The sequence below is a fragment of the Phoca vitulina genome, unplaced genomic scaffold, assembly GCF_004348235.1.
Source record: "Phoca vitulina isolate PV1807 unplaced genomic scaffold, GSC_HSeal_1.0 scaffold4, whole genome shotgun sequence".
Classification (NCBI taxonomy): domain Eukaryota; kingdom Metazoa; phylum Chordata; class Mammalia; order Carnivora; family Phocidae; genus Phoca; species Phoca vitulina.
Window position 1 is genome coordinate 74,199,910 of NW_022589707.1, and position 17,060 is coordinate 74,216,969.

Consider the following 17,060-nt stretch of genomic DNA (forward strand, 5'->3'; position numbering starts at 1 on the left):
GAGTGCCTAGATTTGTGGGACAAATGAGTCTGGTTAGGTCTAATATGGGTAAGAATGGATGTGTACTCAAAGTGTTACAATGGGAAGAACTTCAGAGTCAAGCTTCCCTGGATTCTGGATTCCAGTCCTGACTCTACCACTCCATAGCTACAGTGGATCAGCCCATATTTAACTCCTCTAACAGCAGTTTCTTTATAAGACATGGAGTACAATATATAAATCTCATGGTGCTGGGATTAAATATAGGTAATTAAAACACATCTCAGTGCCAGAAAAATCATATGTTATCAATAAAGGTAAGTCATTATTCTCATTTCTCACAGGAGAAAGTGAGAATTGGGAAAGACTTTATAGAAATTATATGATTAGTTAAGCCTTAAAAACATGGAAAAGTTAGCCAGGCAGATAAGACAAAGAAGACTAATATGAACATAGCTGAGAAGCATGAGGTAGTAAAATGTTTTTGTCAGACATTACAGGTAGCTCAACTGCAGAAACAAAAAGATCAAGGAGGAAATACCAGGTGTTAGAGCTGAGGAAGTAAGAAAGGTTAAGTCATGAGAAGCCTTGCTCAGCAAACTTGTAGACATGGAATTTTCCCTTTAGATGGGACATTTATAGCCTGGGTGCATGGACCCTCCTCATTGAAAATGGAGGGATATTTGAATGAATTCCAAGGTATCAGTGACATCCTGAAGTTGTGTGCAACATTTTATGACTATAATCACATATGAAATTTTTGAGAAAAAGGCCCTAAGATTTGCTAGATTCTTAAAGTGCCCCACAGCTTCTAACAAGCTCAGAACAATCAGGTTAGGAAATAGGAAGTCTCTGAATAGACTTAAAGTGGGACAGGAGTGCTGTGTGTGTAAAAGACGTGGTCACATTTAGCTTTTGGATGATAGTTAACTCAGGTAGAAACATGAAGCTGATGTGAGAATTCCACTTGGTTTGTAGGTTAGGGTCACAGTCTTTGTATCCCTAGCACCCAGAACACAGAATCCCTCATAGTGCCCGTGTTTTCCCAATGTTCAGTAAATATTTGAACAAGGGATAAGACTAACGACAGGAAGAGAAATTATCTATTTCATGCAATTATCCAGTCAGAGATGATATGACAAGTGTATAGAATTAAAGAGTGATAATTGGGATGGAAAAGAAAGGACAGATTCGAGAGACATTTTAGAGATAAATCAGCAACACTCGGCAACTGATTGATTGGCTGTGAGGGAGGAATTGAGAATGATATCCTGGTTTATAGGTTGGATGATAGATTCCTGTGTCATTCTGTGCCTGTCTTTAAAGACAGTTATTTTCTACTGCCTTGTATTATATTACTACGAACATACTATACCTCCTCTTGAAGACTGTACGTTACTAGGAGACATGATTTATTTTTTAATTTTTATGCTATTTGCAACAGCAGTTGGTTTAGTGATGTCCAACTAAGAAGACTCAGGAAGCATATGTTTAAAAAAGTTAAAGATGCCATAAAGGATGGTGTCCAATTTTTAGTACCTACAGGGATGATTACTTTTTGTTTCCCATTTTTAAACTTCCTGACAGTTTTTGCCTTACAATAGTTTTCAATTTATGTGAGGGAACAGTTGAGATGCAGAAACCTCTCGTGGACTGGGAGTAAAAAGTTGAGTAGTACATCTGTGCTTTGTAAACAGTGAAGTGGGAGAGGTTGGACAGGCAGGGTTCAGGAGCTCCTACTCAAGACTCAACAAGAACAATTTCTCGCTGATCTGTCATTGAATTTCTGATTTCATTTGGTGAGTTCTGCTCCTTAAGCATGTACGGAATGAGATTCTTTGACAAAGAGAAAGATGTTTTTACAAAACAAATACAGAGATTTAGAGTGGTATTTTCATGATGGCTATATTATATATATTATATATCTTGAAAATTACTGCAGTGATGTGCTCAATTAGCACTTTGCATGCATTTCCTTAAAAAGACCTGGTCCATTGGGGGTCAGGTGGAGTTCAAAGGGTGGTGCCCTGACACTGTAGAAAGATGGTATGGTGAGTTGGAAAGGACAGTGGCTCTAGGGACAGAAAGACCTAGTTTCAGATTTCTCCCATTGGTCATTTTTCATTGTGTCACCTGGAGAAAGAAAGATGTCTGACTTTCCTGGAGGATATTGCTATTCCCTGAAAATAAGAAAATGATAGCAGCTACTATATTATGAGCAATATAATGTGCCTGTAACTGTTCTAACTACTTTAATATATTAATTTATCCTAACAAACCCATTAGATATATGATTTCATCATCCCCAGTTTACAGATAAGTAAACTTAGGCTCCAAAGAATTAAGTAATTTTGCTAGATGACACAAGATGTGGCAAGGAAGGTATTTACCCTGACGCCCTGACCACACACCGGATCACTACAGACCTTGTAGGACTGTAATGAAGATAAATGATCATTTACGTAAAATCTTAGAAAATAATATTGACATATATTTGCTTCGATATCATTATTAGTAATATTAACATGATAATTAGATAGGCTTTTTTGCAAGGGAGAACTGTGGACTTCAGTCCCACTTATAACAATGGTTTCTTTTTTTTATCTTCATATTTTTTATTGAAGTATAGTTGATACACAATGATTTACAATGTTAGTTTCAGATGTACAACATAGTGACTTGACAACCTATATGTTATGCTATGCTCACCACAAATGTAGCTATTAAAGGAAAAATTAGTTTTGAATCTCAAATAATTAGCTTGCTCATGAATTTTTGGATCTTATTTATATATCAGTTAGAGATATTCTGTACCAAAAACTGGGGAGAAAGCTTTTCTGCACAGATGTTTCCATGTCATGCATTTTTGAGACTCTCCAAATTCTTTGTGGAAAGAGGAAAATTGGGCCAAAGTATAAATTATCTCTAATCTTCACACAAATCTTTGTGAAAAAAACAATTTCATCTTTTGGAAAATCTTGAGTTCTTTGTGAGATGATATTTTAAAAAGTCATTGTCAAAAATTCACATGTAATGCATAGACTCTAATATTGATATTAATTCTATCCCAAACAGCATAATATTTAAAATACATTTGAGGCTTAAGGCCAGAAAAAATTTTAAGCACTTGAAGATAATAGAATAGGGCTACAATAGAATAGGGCTACAACATAGAGAATAATATGGAGGGACATTCTTATTTTTTTTAAGATATATTTATTTATTTATTTGAGAAAGAGAGAGAGGGAGAGAGAGAGAGAGCAGGGGAAGGTGCAGAGGGAGAGGCAGACTCTCCACTAAGTGGGGAACCCACTGTGGGGCTCAATCCCAGGACCCTGAGACCATGACCTGAGCCAAAATCAGACACTTAACCAACTGAGCCACCCAGGCGCCCCTGGGAGGGCATTCTTTAGGTAAAGCGAGCACAGATATCCCTTGGACTAGGTGCCAGTTAAAATCTGAATTGTAAGAAGGAGGCAACCTTGGGAAGATCTTGGTTAATCTCCTTGGCAGTCACCGTGGTACTACCACAAACTTCATGTGTTCAACAGAGAGATCTGAGAAGACTCTCTGAATAAGTATTTCTGGAAGGAACTATTTTTATTCCTATGGATTTTTATTTTTAATAAGCAATTTACACATCTCTTCTTTGTATATTAAAATTTGAAAAGCACTGCTATACCCAGAGAAAAATGAAGGAGACCAAGTCCTCCAGCTGAGTGTGTTCTCATCTTCCATGAAAGGCTAGGGACCATGGACTATGGGTCACACAGACTTATATCCAAAACTAGGGAAAGTTACCCAAGATTCATCCACAATTTTTTCATATATTAATGCAGAAAACAGTAGGACCTAGTTAGTAGGATAGCTGTGAAGATTAAATAAGATAGTGTAAACTTTTTTAGTAAATTGATAGGTACTTCATATATTCTCAATAGGTGGAAGGTAGCATGAGTGGTAATTTAAGAGAGGCAAACTGAAAAAAGATGAAGAAAAGTTGTATTTTTAAAAAATCATTTGCTTTTGTGATGGAATTTGAGAATTATTTTTGCTAGAACTTGGAAACATCCTAACTTTTTAATTGGTACACAAATTATACTTCAGTATAAATTAGACATTAATTCACAGACTTTATTTAGCAGGATTAATTCAGAAAACAATTGCAGACTAACGGCCTAAAGCTAAGACAGTGTACAAATATCCTGTTTAAAACTGAAACTTTCATCTTGGCATGGGGACCATAGTGAGAGCTACTATGCTTGAGGTGCTTCACACATTTTCTCTTTCTATTAGCATAATTGTCCCATGAGATAGGTATTACTTCCATCATTCAGGTGGGAGTACTTAGGTACCAGTAATTTAAATAACTTGCCCAAAGCCCCATAGCTAGTCAGATGCAGTGCCAAGATTTGAGCATAGATCTCTCTGTCTTTAAACATCAGACTTTATTCCAGGAAATGAATTAGGTTAAAAAAAAAACCAAAAAACAGAAAAACAAAACGAAAAAAAGAGTTTCATTTTAATTATCTCTATGTGTTAGGTTAATATGATTTTGGACTTGAATTGTACTAACTTGAAGTAATTTTCCACTTGGATGTTAAAAGGCAGTCTTGGTTATTCTTACATTCATTATTTATGAGTAATAAAACTTGCAAAGCTTTAAAATTATAGATGTACAACCTGTACATCTCTTTGATGAAGAAAAACCCAAGGCAAATGCCTAACTAGAAACCTACATATCCACTCTTCTGGTTTTAGGGCATAAAGTGGCTTGTTTGACTTACTCTTGCTAAGTCACTTGAACTGTGTAATGTGAAATCCCTCAAATAACACCATCCCAACTATCTGCACCTGTCGTTTTGTCTAGTAAAATATGTTTTGCTTTTTGAAAAAAACTGGCTATAAATCAGTGGAATGAAACTTCCCTCCACGTTAAAAAGATGACCGTGAGCTGTTAATACTCAGGTCAAACTTTTGGTTTCCCATAAGCTTGTCAGTTCCTCTTTTAAGTGTGCCTTATTTCCACAAAAAGATTTTACTTGTACCCTGAAAATTAAAGAGACAGTCTTGGCTAATGCTTACCTCGTGGAGGCAATAGCATTTTGTAAAGGACATACACTCTGAGTCCATATTCTGCTATTCTCCTTGAAGTGCCTCCAGGAATGATAAATATCTTGTTTCCAGAGCAAAAACAGAAAAGCGCAACAGTGATCTTCTCTTTTGAAAGATTGAATGATGCCGCACCCACTCCATCTTAAATACCATCATGTGAAATTTGGAAGCAAATGGTTTCCAGGTCTAGGACGAAGAAAAAAGAAATGTGTTGCTTATTCATTGTATATGCAAGCCATTGTATACATGATGAGTCTTAGGCTTTTCAAAGCTGCAGGAAGTGCGGTGGGATCCTTTGTGTTTCTCTTGAAAAGAATCAAAGGGGAGCTCTATTACTATGTAGGGGCACACTCCCAAGGACTCCCTTTAAATCTCTCCTCCAGAAGCTGAGCACTGAGAGTCACTGACCTTGTATTTTAGACAATGTCAGGGGAGAGAGATACAAGAAGAAAGGAGAAAAGGAGGCTTCTGCACTGAATGACTGACGAATGTGTTTAAAGTGAAATGAACATGTTTCTACTGTCCTCTACATTTCTCCAACTTGTTTCTTTGTTTTGAAGCCAAATGCAGTAACTTGGCTAAACAATGAGTCACACTGAATTAAATAATGTTTAGATAAAATAGCTGTCTCTTTAGGAAAGCAGCTCTGTATTACTTTGTTCATGAAGCCCAGTTCTTTGGATGTGAGAGTTGATTGTATACAGTTTATGATATTTTTCTGTGTGCAAATGAAAATGGGTTTAAGAATGTGTCAAGTGAAAACAGAGTTCAAGAATTTTGGTTGGTGGGGGTGCTGGGTTATTAAAATCCAAATAGTCTGTCTGTGTCTGTCTTACTAAAAGTTGTGGGTGGTCCATGCTGAAAGAATCTAGAGATCAAAAAATTTTGGCAATATACAGCAGTCTTCCAGTTAGTGATAGCTGGTATTTCTTTCTTTGTATAGTTCAGCATTTAGTTAGGTGCAGTGCATCCAGACTCCTGTATGAAAATATATTTAAATCATAAAGGTCTGTAGAGAAAGTTTGCACTGCCTGACTCTTGATTAAAGAGTAATTATAATTCTTTAAACTGACACAAGGTTAAATTGAGCCGTCAGTACTATCCCGATTCTTACTCTTAACTGAGCACATCATGAAGAAGAATGTTAACAAGTTGAGTATTTTCCAAGACTTTTGTCTATGCATATGTATTTCTACGCGGACATCTTATAGTTTAGTTATGCAAATAATTTTATTCTGCTTTACTCACTCAATATTGTATCATAAAATAATCTTGCTCTTGAGAACTCTTTAGTAGCAGAATTTATCTAACAAACTTGTAAGTGATCATGGCCTGCACTTCCTCAGATTTTTTTTTCCACTGGCACCTTCAGCAACTTTGGAAAAATCAGCCACTTTGGTTTGATACACGAGGAGTTTGCATCGTTGCCTGTTGCTTGTGTGACATCCAAGAAGTTTGCTTTCTTGCACGCTGGTTGACTCCTTACTTCTGCTCGACAAAGCCTGCTCAAATCCTCCTCTTTATCAACTGCAAAAACTTCTCATTATCCTTGAATCTCCCATCTCAGGGTTTCTACTTAAGTTCTTTCCACTCCCTGGAAAATGTTTCTTTATTAACCCATATTTATTCCTCAGGTCACGGCTTATATGACACTTGGCTGCGGAGGCTTTTTCTGACTCTTGATGTAAAGCAGCTGCCCTCGCCTTGAACACTGATCCTGTCTTTACCACACTTTGTTGGCGTTTGGTAAATGTTGGCATTTATCACTGTGATTATTAGTTTAATAGACAAAGTGGCTCAACTAATATTTGTTGAATGAGGACATAAGGTCAAGCATTTCCTTCTGTTTAAGATTTCCTTGTTATTTCCAGGAAGCCTTAACCTTCTTTCAGTTCTCCCTTAATTTCCTGAGTTCTCTTCTTTCTTTCTTTCTTTTCTTTTTTTTTTTTTTAAGATTTCTTTATTTTAGAGAGAGAGAGCGTGTAAAAGGGGGAGGGGCAGGGAGAGGGAGAGAGAATCTCAAGCAGACTCCATGCTGAATGCAGAGCCCTCGGCCGGGGCGGGGGGTTCAATGTCACGACCCTGAGATCATGACCTGAGTGGAAACCCAGAGACCCACGCTTAACCGACTGCGCCACACAGGCACCCCCTGAGTCATTTTCTTGTGCTGCAGTTGTTTGTGTCCCTCCATTCTGCACCATCCACTTTTGAGGAGAGCAACCAAGAATGTTTATCTTTTGACCTAGCCCTGGCTTATATACTCTCTGTTGGATGACTGAATAAATATACACCACAAGGAATATTTTAATTTTGTGTAGAGCCTACTGTATGATATAAAAGGTAAGCTTTGTGTCATAGAGAACGGTGGCATGAAAGTTACAGAACTTTGTGGGGGTGAGAAGTGACAAGAGACCTCACCCAGCACATGGAATCTCCCCTATCCTCCTGCCCATTGTACACATGTTGGTTTGAGGGATTGTCTTCTTGTCTTTAAATTTCTATATCTCACCACCGAAAGACTTTCCATAAAATAGTTCCTCTTACTCTTATTTTCTGTGAATAATTTTTAACAGTTTTCATATTGAATATAGCCTGCTTTTAAAACTTAGTAGCATGAAAAATGTTTTCCATATCTTCAAATCTCTACATAAACAATTGTAATGAAAGCGTAATATTATATTTGGTAGAGACATACTAATTTACACCATTCTCCAATTGTTATTATATCCCCCTTAGTTGTTTTTTGTTTTGTTTTGGTTTTGGGTTTCTGTTGTTAGGTTTCTACCTTGGACTGATGATTTTGAATACCTTGCCCAGGGCGGCTTTTCCAGAAGTGTCAAGAGTTCTAGAAAGGAGGTGTCAGATGAAGTGTTTCCTCCTCCACAAGTTATCTCCCTTGTTTACATCTCAAGTGGACACTCTGAAACTGAGGCCTTCCTGACAGTAGGAACACCAGTGATGATAATGATGGCTCAGCTCATCCATGCTGTCCTCTACAGCTTAACAATAGATTCAGATTTGGTGCTACTTTCCAGAAGTTACTTCCTTCCAGTTCAGAGACTCTCAAGACATCTTAGCTATTTCCCAATTGTATATTCTTCACCCTGAGATAGAATCTAGCCACCACTTCCTATACAAGGAGCCAGAGATTGACACCTAACATCCTTGAAGTGTGCTTTCATGTCTCCCAAGTGAGCTTAGAAGAAGGGAGGTCCGTCAGAGTTTGTAATTCTCCAGTTGATTGAACTACACAACACAAATTGAATATGCTTTCGGTAGGGGAAAGGTACACCTTAGGTTTTGGTTTAGCTTCCTGTTTTCCAGAAAAGACACAGTTGTATTTCTGTGGTCATATTTCTAAGATAGTTTTTAAACATACCCTTTCTTCCTGTGAGATTTATAGTAATGTGAAAGATTACATTAGCTTTACAGATATTCTACAACAGTAGGTAATACTTGTAAACAGTGGAAAAGGAATTATTTTCATGGACATTTTTATTGCTGCAGGGAACATTGGAGATCATTCTCATTTATAAATAATCTCATTCTTCCTTTTATTTTGTAGATACAAGACCCAAGTTTGGGGCGGGTAGAAGGGAGTGATTGGGAGAAAGGGGGTAAATCAAACGCTGTATCAACAAATGGTGAGGCTAGAACTTCAGCCCCAGTTGGCTAATTCTAAAAATGATCCCCCCTCTTCCCATCCATACACCTCACCTTTTAATAGGAATAAATTATAATCATGTAAGCCTGAATTTTTGAAATTTGATAGCATTTTTTCCCATTTTATTGGCTCATGCTCATAATTTTTTCTGTTTTTTTTTTTTTTTTAGAGCGAGAGCATGAGTTAGGGGAGAAGCAGAGGGAGAGGGAGAGAGAATCTTTTTTTTTTTTTGAGAGTTTTTTTTTTTTTTTTGAGAGAGAGCATGTACAAGCAGGGGAGGGAAGGGTGGAAGGGTAGAGGGAGAGGGAGAGAGAGAGATTCTCAAGCAGGCTCCATGCCCTGCATGGAGCCTAACGCGGCCTCAATCTCATGACCCTGAGATCATGACCTGAGCTGAAATCAAGAGTCAGACACTTAACCAACTGAACCACCTAGGCACCCCTCATTCTCCTAATTTTTAGTTCATCAAGATTAAAAGATCCTAAGACTCAATATAGCAAGATAAAGGGTAGATTGTGAATGGACAAAGAACTTCGTCTTGTATTCAGAGGCAATTTCAGCTGTAAAACTCTACAGAAGACAGAGAGGGTCTTAGCAAGTCATAGAATGTAGTCCCCCACCCTCCACCATGGTATTTTAGAACATTCCAAGTGATCTTCCAGGCAGTCTTTAAGAGAAAACCACAAAGGGAAATTGAGCAAATATCAACAGACCTGAGACGTGACCTCACCTAGAGGATCAAGGAAGCCTTTATGAAGCATCCAATTTAAGTTACGTCGAAACTACTGCTTTGAGTTATGAGTGGGGGTTAGAAAACGGCAGGAGGAATCCTGTCAGCAGGAGGAAGAACATGTACAAAGGCCCTGAGGCAGAAAGGAGGAAGGCATGTTTGGAAATGTGAAAAGAAGGGTCAGAGGGATGAGAACAAAAAGAAAATAGGCAAAAAGTGATGACTGAGATTTTTAGTGAGGTAATCTTGAACCAGATCATGGTAAGGACACAAAGAATATTAGATGTTCTAAAAGTAATGGAAAGCCATGTCAAACAAGAAAAAGGGGCTAAAAGTGGAGTGACTATATAATTTAACATCCAAACCACGAATCCTTTCAGAGTACAGAAGCGACACTATAGATAATTTTTCTGGGAAAACAGCCACAAGCTGGACCATCTCAGGCAAACTAGAATGAGAACCATCCTTCTTAAAGGCTTCTGTATATTGGCTAATTTTCCCTCTGACACAATTCCTGGGAGATAGTCTGTATTCACTGTTACCCTTCCATGGCCAGGCTCACTGAATAGAACTGTTTCCCTTATTCCTTCTCTCATCCACTTGGCATTTTGCCTCTCCTTAGCTAATTATGCCCATCCATCAAAAAACACAGAAAAGTAGAACTTTTTACCTTTACGTGAAATTATGTTTGACTCTTACCTCACTTTCATAGTAGCCTTTCTCAGACTTGGTGTGATCGTTTAGTAAGAACGGCATCCCTGAGAATTTTTGATCATTCTCAAGTTGTTTGGAGTGTGGTCACCCCTCCCCCTCACTCCGTGACACGGTCCTCAAACTAACAAAGACAATTTGAGGGGCAGAGGCATTCCTTAGACTACATTTGATATTGCACAGACTCATGTGCAGGACGAACATGCTAGAAGACCAACAAATAGTGCTAAAGTCTGTCTGATTTGAAAAACAAGAGGGCATTCAGTTGAATTCATGGATTAAGGAACTCACCTTGCCTTGAATCCTGGCTCTAGCCTCTTTTACTCATTTCTGTGTGACCTTGGTTAGATGGCTCAAATTCTGTGAATTTTAGTTTCATTATGTGTGGAACAGGAATAACATTGAGGCCTAACACAAAGGCTTTGAATGCCAATTAAATGAAATAAGTTTATAAAGCACCTAGAACCATTACTCCTACTGGTAAGCCCCACAAGTGTTGGCTATTTGGGGCTATTATTTTAAAGCAAATATGGTTTTAACAACATGCCTTCTGACCTCTCTTTGCTGTAAGAATTAGGAGCTATCTTTTCATTCTGGTGAAGTTTGACTGCTCTTGTCTTTATCTGCCTGTTTGTCCTAAGGGGACAGGTGAAGTTCAGTTTCTAACCCAGTTTCAAAATAGTGAGCCTCAGGGAGAGGATGGGTCATTTAAGCCCACTCTACTTAAAATTCTTCTGAGATAAGACATTCTGGAGGGGAAATTATCCTGTCAGTGGCAATATCTCTGAAGTAAAAGATATCCTCAGGATTTACTTTGAAATCTGTAGATGCGCATTCTGCCTGGGGGAGAGCTAGGGTTTATGTTGAGAAGGTCATGGTGGGCTAGCCAAACAGAATAACAGAATGTAAGATAAGATTTGGAATTGTTGTGAGGGCCTGGGATCTTCATATTTGTGTCCTGGTGTTTGAGCAGTGTCTAGTCGGCTGTGGTAAGGGCTCAATATATACGTATCGAATACATAAGTTAATAATACATCATGAACTTTAAATATAATTAATAAGTAACCATAGCATATGCTTCTAATAGAGAGACCCTGGGAATTGATTTTCACTCAATTAATCTTCTACTTGTCATTTATAAAAGGCCAAAGATAATGTAGTGTTCTGAGTGAATGAGTTCCCCTACTTAATAGTTTAACAGCTATATATTGTTCGTGAAAGAGAAAAACTCTCTACCCTCCTCCACCAAGATCACATTTCTGAGCACACGAATGAGTTTTTATTGACTTAGTCACCACAGAAATGTTAAGATCTCCGACTAGTTCAACAGAGAACAAACGTTAGTTCTTACGTGGTTAGAGATAGATGTTTATAGACCATATATTACTGTATATTAAATTATGTTGTAATTGCTACAGCAATATATTGACTATATTCAAGTGAACACAGAAGCTTATATTGCTAGAGTTTATATTTTGGGAGAATGTATTGTTCTCCCAACCTTGGTTAAATTCTCAAGGCCCACAGTAGTTTCTATTACAAAGGAAAATCCATGTCAATACATGAATTTCAGGTAAGCATATTGTGCTGCAGATTTTCCCTCAGGGAGCATTGGCATGGAAGGCATTACAGTAATTTTCCATCATAGAACTCTACAATAATGCAGATTTCAGGATAGAAGCATGCAATTTTTTTTTTTTTTTAAATACTGTTTCCCAAGAGATTTTCCCAGGGACTTAGAGACCTACACTGCCCTTTGTGGGGCACTGAATTTTCTAATACTACATACTCTCAGCCAAGGTTCCTTCTCAATCAGTTGAGCATGTTCTGAGAAACAGCACAAGTGGTACCTCCAACACGTATAAAAACGATGACATCATTGTTAAGATTTAAAGAAATAAAAAGACGGTGTTTCTTTGACTTGTTTAGATGAAAGACCAGTAATTGTGATTTCCTTCTCTCACTAGCCAAATCATTAGATCAGTCATTTTCCCTCACTGTGACCAAATCATTGACTCATTCATTTGACTTATGTTGGATCTACATTAAACCAAAATGATGGATTCTTTAGTCATTCTTTTTATAGATAAAAATCCTCAATCCTTTGAACTCATCTCTTTATGCTAAAAGAAAGTTTGTTTTGTTTTGTTTTTTTCCCAAGCTCCAGAGGTCAATTATGGCTAACTAACAGCAACTTAAATAGCATTTAAACAAAATAACCTTGGCTTCTAGGTTTCTAACAGGGCACTTCCTAAGTAAATCTTCCTTGGTTAACAGCTGTCAACTGTCAATGGGCGGCAGGTAATTAAATTTGAAGATAGTTTTATGGCTCAGAAAAATAGATAAAATCCTTGGACCAGAAAGATCTTCAGCTAATGCGATTATTGCTCCCTCTGGTATTTGAATTAATGCAAGAAATTGATTATTTTTTAATGAAACAGATAAAGAGGAAAACTGCCATTGTTTGTTACTTGCAAGTAAAATTTGGGTGAGGCTGTTTTCCTGGCTAAGATCACACTCTTGGTTTTATTTCAGTATAGATTAGGAAGAGAAGGGAAAAAGAAAAAATGATTATTTGAAAAAATACTGGAACGAAACAAACCATGATAGAAAGAATGAGAAGGTGACAGGTAGGGGCTGTGAATACTTGGAAGATGTGGCAGTTAGGAAGGGTTTCTTTTTCTTTTCTTTTCTTTTCTTTTTTTAAAGATTTTATTTATTTATTTGAGAGAGAGAGAAGGCACACAAGCAGGGGGGAGCAGAGGGAGAGGGAGAAGCAGGCTCCCCACTGAGCAGAGAGCCCTACACGGGGCTCCATCCCAGGACCCCAGGATCATGACCTGAGCTGAAGGCAGATGCTCAACCTCCTGAGCCACCCAGGTGCCCCTAGGAAGGGTTTCAACAACAGGAAATGCAAACCTCAATGTGTCTAAAAAAAAATGCATATTGTTGTTTTTTTTAATTTTATATAACAGAAGTAGTCCAGTGATAGAGCCGCTCCAGGGTGAGTTCAGAGATTAAATCATTTCCTCAGCCAGGTTTTTTTTCTAAATTTTGCTTGCCATTCTCAGCTAGCAATCGGCTTGGTAAGCCATTCTCAGCTAGCAACTGAGGCACGTATCATATCCCTCACGTACAAATGTCCAGAGGCAGAAAACGAAATCACCTCTTTTCTTGTGCCAGTCTTGAAGACGGAAGAAACCTCTTCCAGTACCCCTGCAGAAGGCTTCCCTTTAAATCTCATTGACCAGAACTCATCACATGTCCCATTTAAACCATTCCCTGGCTAGGGGTGAGGTGGGACGACTATGTTCTATATAGACCAGCTCTGCCTACAGGGAAGACAAGGAAAGTTCTGTTAGATGGAAGGTCAATAATGTCTCCTGCTCAAACGAGCACACCCTGATCCTCTGCTATGTGCTGGTGCAACATCCCTTAAGGGTATTAATATAACCGATTTATAGATGAGGAAATCAAAACTGGGCAAAGTGTGGTAGCTTCCTTAAAATAATATACTCAGTAAGTGATGAAGCTAGGATTTCAATTCAGAACTGTCTGACTCGGATTGTGTACTCCCACCCCAATACCACACTGTTGCCTATACATCATGATTTGCTTTCGGTTTCAGTTACAGAGCTGCTCTTTTTGGATGAAGCAATCAGTGCATCTCTATGTTTTGCTTTTCACTTTAGATTTACTCCCCTCAGAGCTTCTTCTCAGGGCTTCCTCAGAGCTGTCGACTCTCAGAGACTCACATAACCCCTGAGAAGAACAGGAAAAACTCTACTTGCAGATTTGATATTTCTAATGGCAAATTGCTATTCTAATTTTACATGTTTGTGGGACATAACTGCTTTGCTTTGAATTTAATCTGTCAACATTCAAGCAATCTCTCTACCAAAGAAATTTCCTTTTCAAATCCCCCAAAACTAGTAAGGGCATGTTCATTTCTCCTTTTCTTAGTTTACAGCTTCCTTTTACCCCCAGACCAGCTTCATATAAAGTCAATTCCAAATCCTTTCTTTTAAGCATTCTGCACATCAACTCTTCCTTTCCACTTTTGGCATATCAGCATCTTTATCAACATTATATCTGGAATATCCTCATCTCTTAGTTTTCCATTCTCACATACTTTAAAACTATCCTGCCACTCAAACAAATTATTTTCCTTAAAAATGACTTATTTTATCATTTCACTCTCCTGTTCAAATACTTTGAGTACATTCTACATGTAAAAAAAATGAAGTATTAAATACATGAATACATAAAAACCAGGCAGTCTTGTCCTCCATGTTTCCTCCATGTGTAAGGAATTATTCTTACCTTGCTGGCTGAAGCTTGATGTCTTTTCCCAAGTCATAATAATGTAACCCATGTCACTATGGGACAGGCACTCTTTTAAGTACTTGATGTATATCAACAATTTAAACCTCACAACACCCCTGTGAGGTAGGTACTATTATTATTATTCTGATCTTACACATGAGGACACTAGAGTGCAGAGGGATAAATGCACCTGCCAAGAACATATAGAAACGAAATGGCGGAGCTTGGATTCAGACTCCAGTGGTTGGGCCCCAGAGGCCATGAACTCAGTCACATTTTACTTCTATAATCCATGTATTTCACTGAGAGTTATTTATTGAAGAGGTATATGTTGAACATCTATTCTTCACCCCAAGCTATATCCTTCTCCTGATGTTTTTATAGAGAAATTATACAACCATGAGTCTCCTCCATATGATGAAAAGCAAGCTTTATGTAAATTTTAGGCAAAATCAAGGCAGCCTTTATCTTTGCAAACTCTGAGTGACATTTGTTGGATTCTATATTCTCTCTCATGTTCTGAGCTCTTGGATATTTTTTCCCCCTATTTCAGCAATAACCTCTGGTCTGGCAGGGGCTGACTTTTTTTCCTGAATGACATCCCTCTCCCCTGTCTTGCTTTCCTCATGAAAGAAGCAGTTCCAGTTTCTGGGCCAGTGGTACCGCTGCTGCCAACCACATCACCTATCTGTCTATGATGCCTACTGAGGCTCAGTAATTTAGAACTAGGTTAGCATGCCGCACAGCACTCTGCATCTCAAATCTCCGAGTTCAAGATCTGTCATCTAGTCTCTTGTTTAAAATCATCTTTCAGGGGTGCCTGGGTGGCTCAGATGGTTGGGCATCTGCCTTTGGCTCAGGTTATGATCCCAACTTCCTGGGATCAAGCCCCACATCGGGCTCCTGGCTCAGCGGGGAGCCTGCTTCTCCCTCTCCCTCTGCCTCTCCCCCCGCTCATGCTCTCTCTCTCTCTCTCTGTATCTCTCTGTCTCAAATGAATAAATAAAATCTTTAAAAAAAAAATAATAAAATCATCTTTCAATGTCTTTTGTTCTTGTCTTCTCTCATGATTGACTTCTCAAGACTCTTCTGAGGTATTTTTATAACTTCCACATAAAAAAATCCTACACTTTACTGTCATTGTATGGGCAAAATATCACAGGCTATGTTTTATGATCATGTGTTAGTAATTTTAGGAATCTAGCTCCTTAAAAGAAAAGGGGGAAAAAAAAGAAAAATGTGTATCTATTTATCTAATTCAATATCTTTTTGATAGTAATTCAAATTTGATAATACTATACTAATACTAACTAATAATTATTAGAATTTATTGTATACTTTTTCTGTCATTCATTTCTAATATTTACATGTATTAATTCAATTGATTTCCATGGGAACTCTTGGTAGAGGTGATATTGTTGTTTTTTGCAAATGAGAAAATTAAAGCCCAAGGCGGTTATGTAACTTGTTCGATGTCACCGGAAGTTTGGTACCACAGCCAGGCTTCATAATCACTGTGCTACTCCCATGACATTTTCAGATTCTTGGCTAGATGTAGAACTGCTTGAAGAATATAATGGCAAACATTCTGAACTGATATGCCCAGGAAATAGGTTAAATTTGTGACTTCTCTATCTTTACATATGGGATATGGCCTAAGAGTTCACAGAATATAGTTCATGGCTTTCTATAAGAATTCTTATCATTTCAGATTTTGGTTTAAGTCACACCACAGCCTATGAGAATTTCTAGAAGTGCATTTGTGATTCAACATCTAAAATTTAGAAATATTTCATCATTGAAACAGTAAGTTATGAAAGCAAACTCCTTTGTACAGTTTGTCACTCTCTTAAGATCATAATCTCAAGAACAAAGAAATACTGAACCATTTGAATGGGAAAGGTGTAAATTGTACAAAGGAGCATTTTGGCTGGAAAGAAAGTTGAATCTGCTATACTGATTATTGATTTTTTTAATTGTCATGGTGCATTCATTGTCTTCAGAGTTCAGCTATACAGGCACAAATTTTACACATAATGTAGAAGTTAAGTGAGCATGAGTCAGTGATCATTGAGATACTGAAAATCTAAACATTCAGGTCATCTGAATATTTATGGTTTACTTTTTGATATATACATAGGTAGACTGTCATTTAAACAACATAGCCTTCTGAATGAGGTATAATGGGCAAAGAGTAGATTTGTTTTCAAGTAATTTCTAGAAAAAGACATCAAACTAGTTAGAATTATGTTGAGAAAGTAAGGTAAATATTTAAAGTAGAAAATACCAATCCTAAAATGATAAATGTATTGATTACAACCATAAAACAGAAGAGAAGCTAAGAAGACATCACACTGTCATTACTTTTGTTTTTGTTGTTGTTGTTGTTGAATCTGCTCATTTGCTATATTTTGCTATATTTTTTTGGCTGATCTATTTTAGTTTTGAGCTGATGATAGCCAGTGATAAAACTGAGTTGAGATTCTTACAAAATGTGAATAATTTTTCAATAAAATAGTATCATAAACTTAACGTTGC

At 37.5% G+C, this 17,060-nt stretch overlaps 1 protein-coding gene across 1 annotated transcript in view; it reads left to right on the forward strand.

The window, feature by feature from the left end:
* SEMA3C (semaphorin 3C) overlaps nt 1-17,060 on the forward strand; it is a 177,506-nt gene that overhangs the window by 67,048 nt on the left and 93,398 nt on the right. The window lies entirely within an intron of this gene.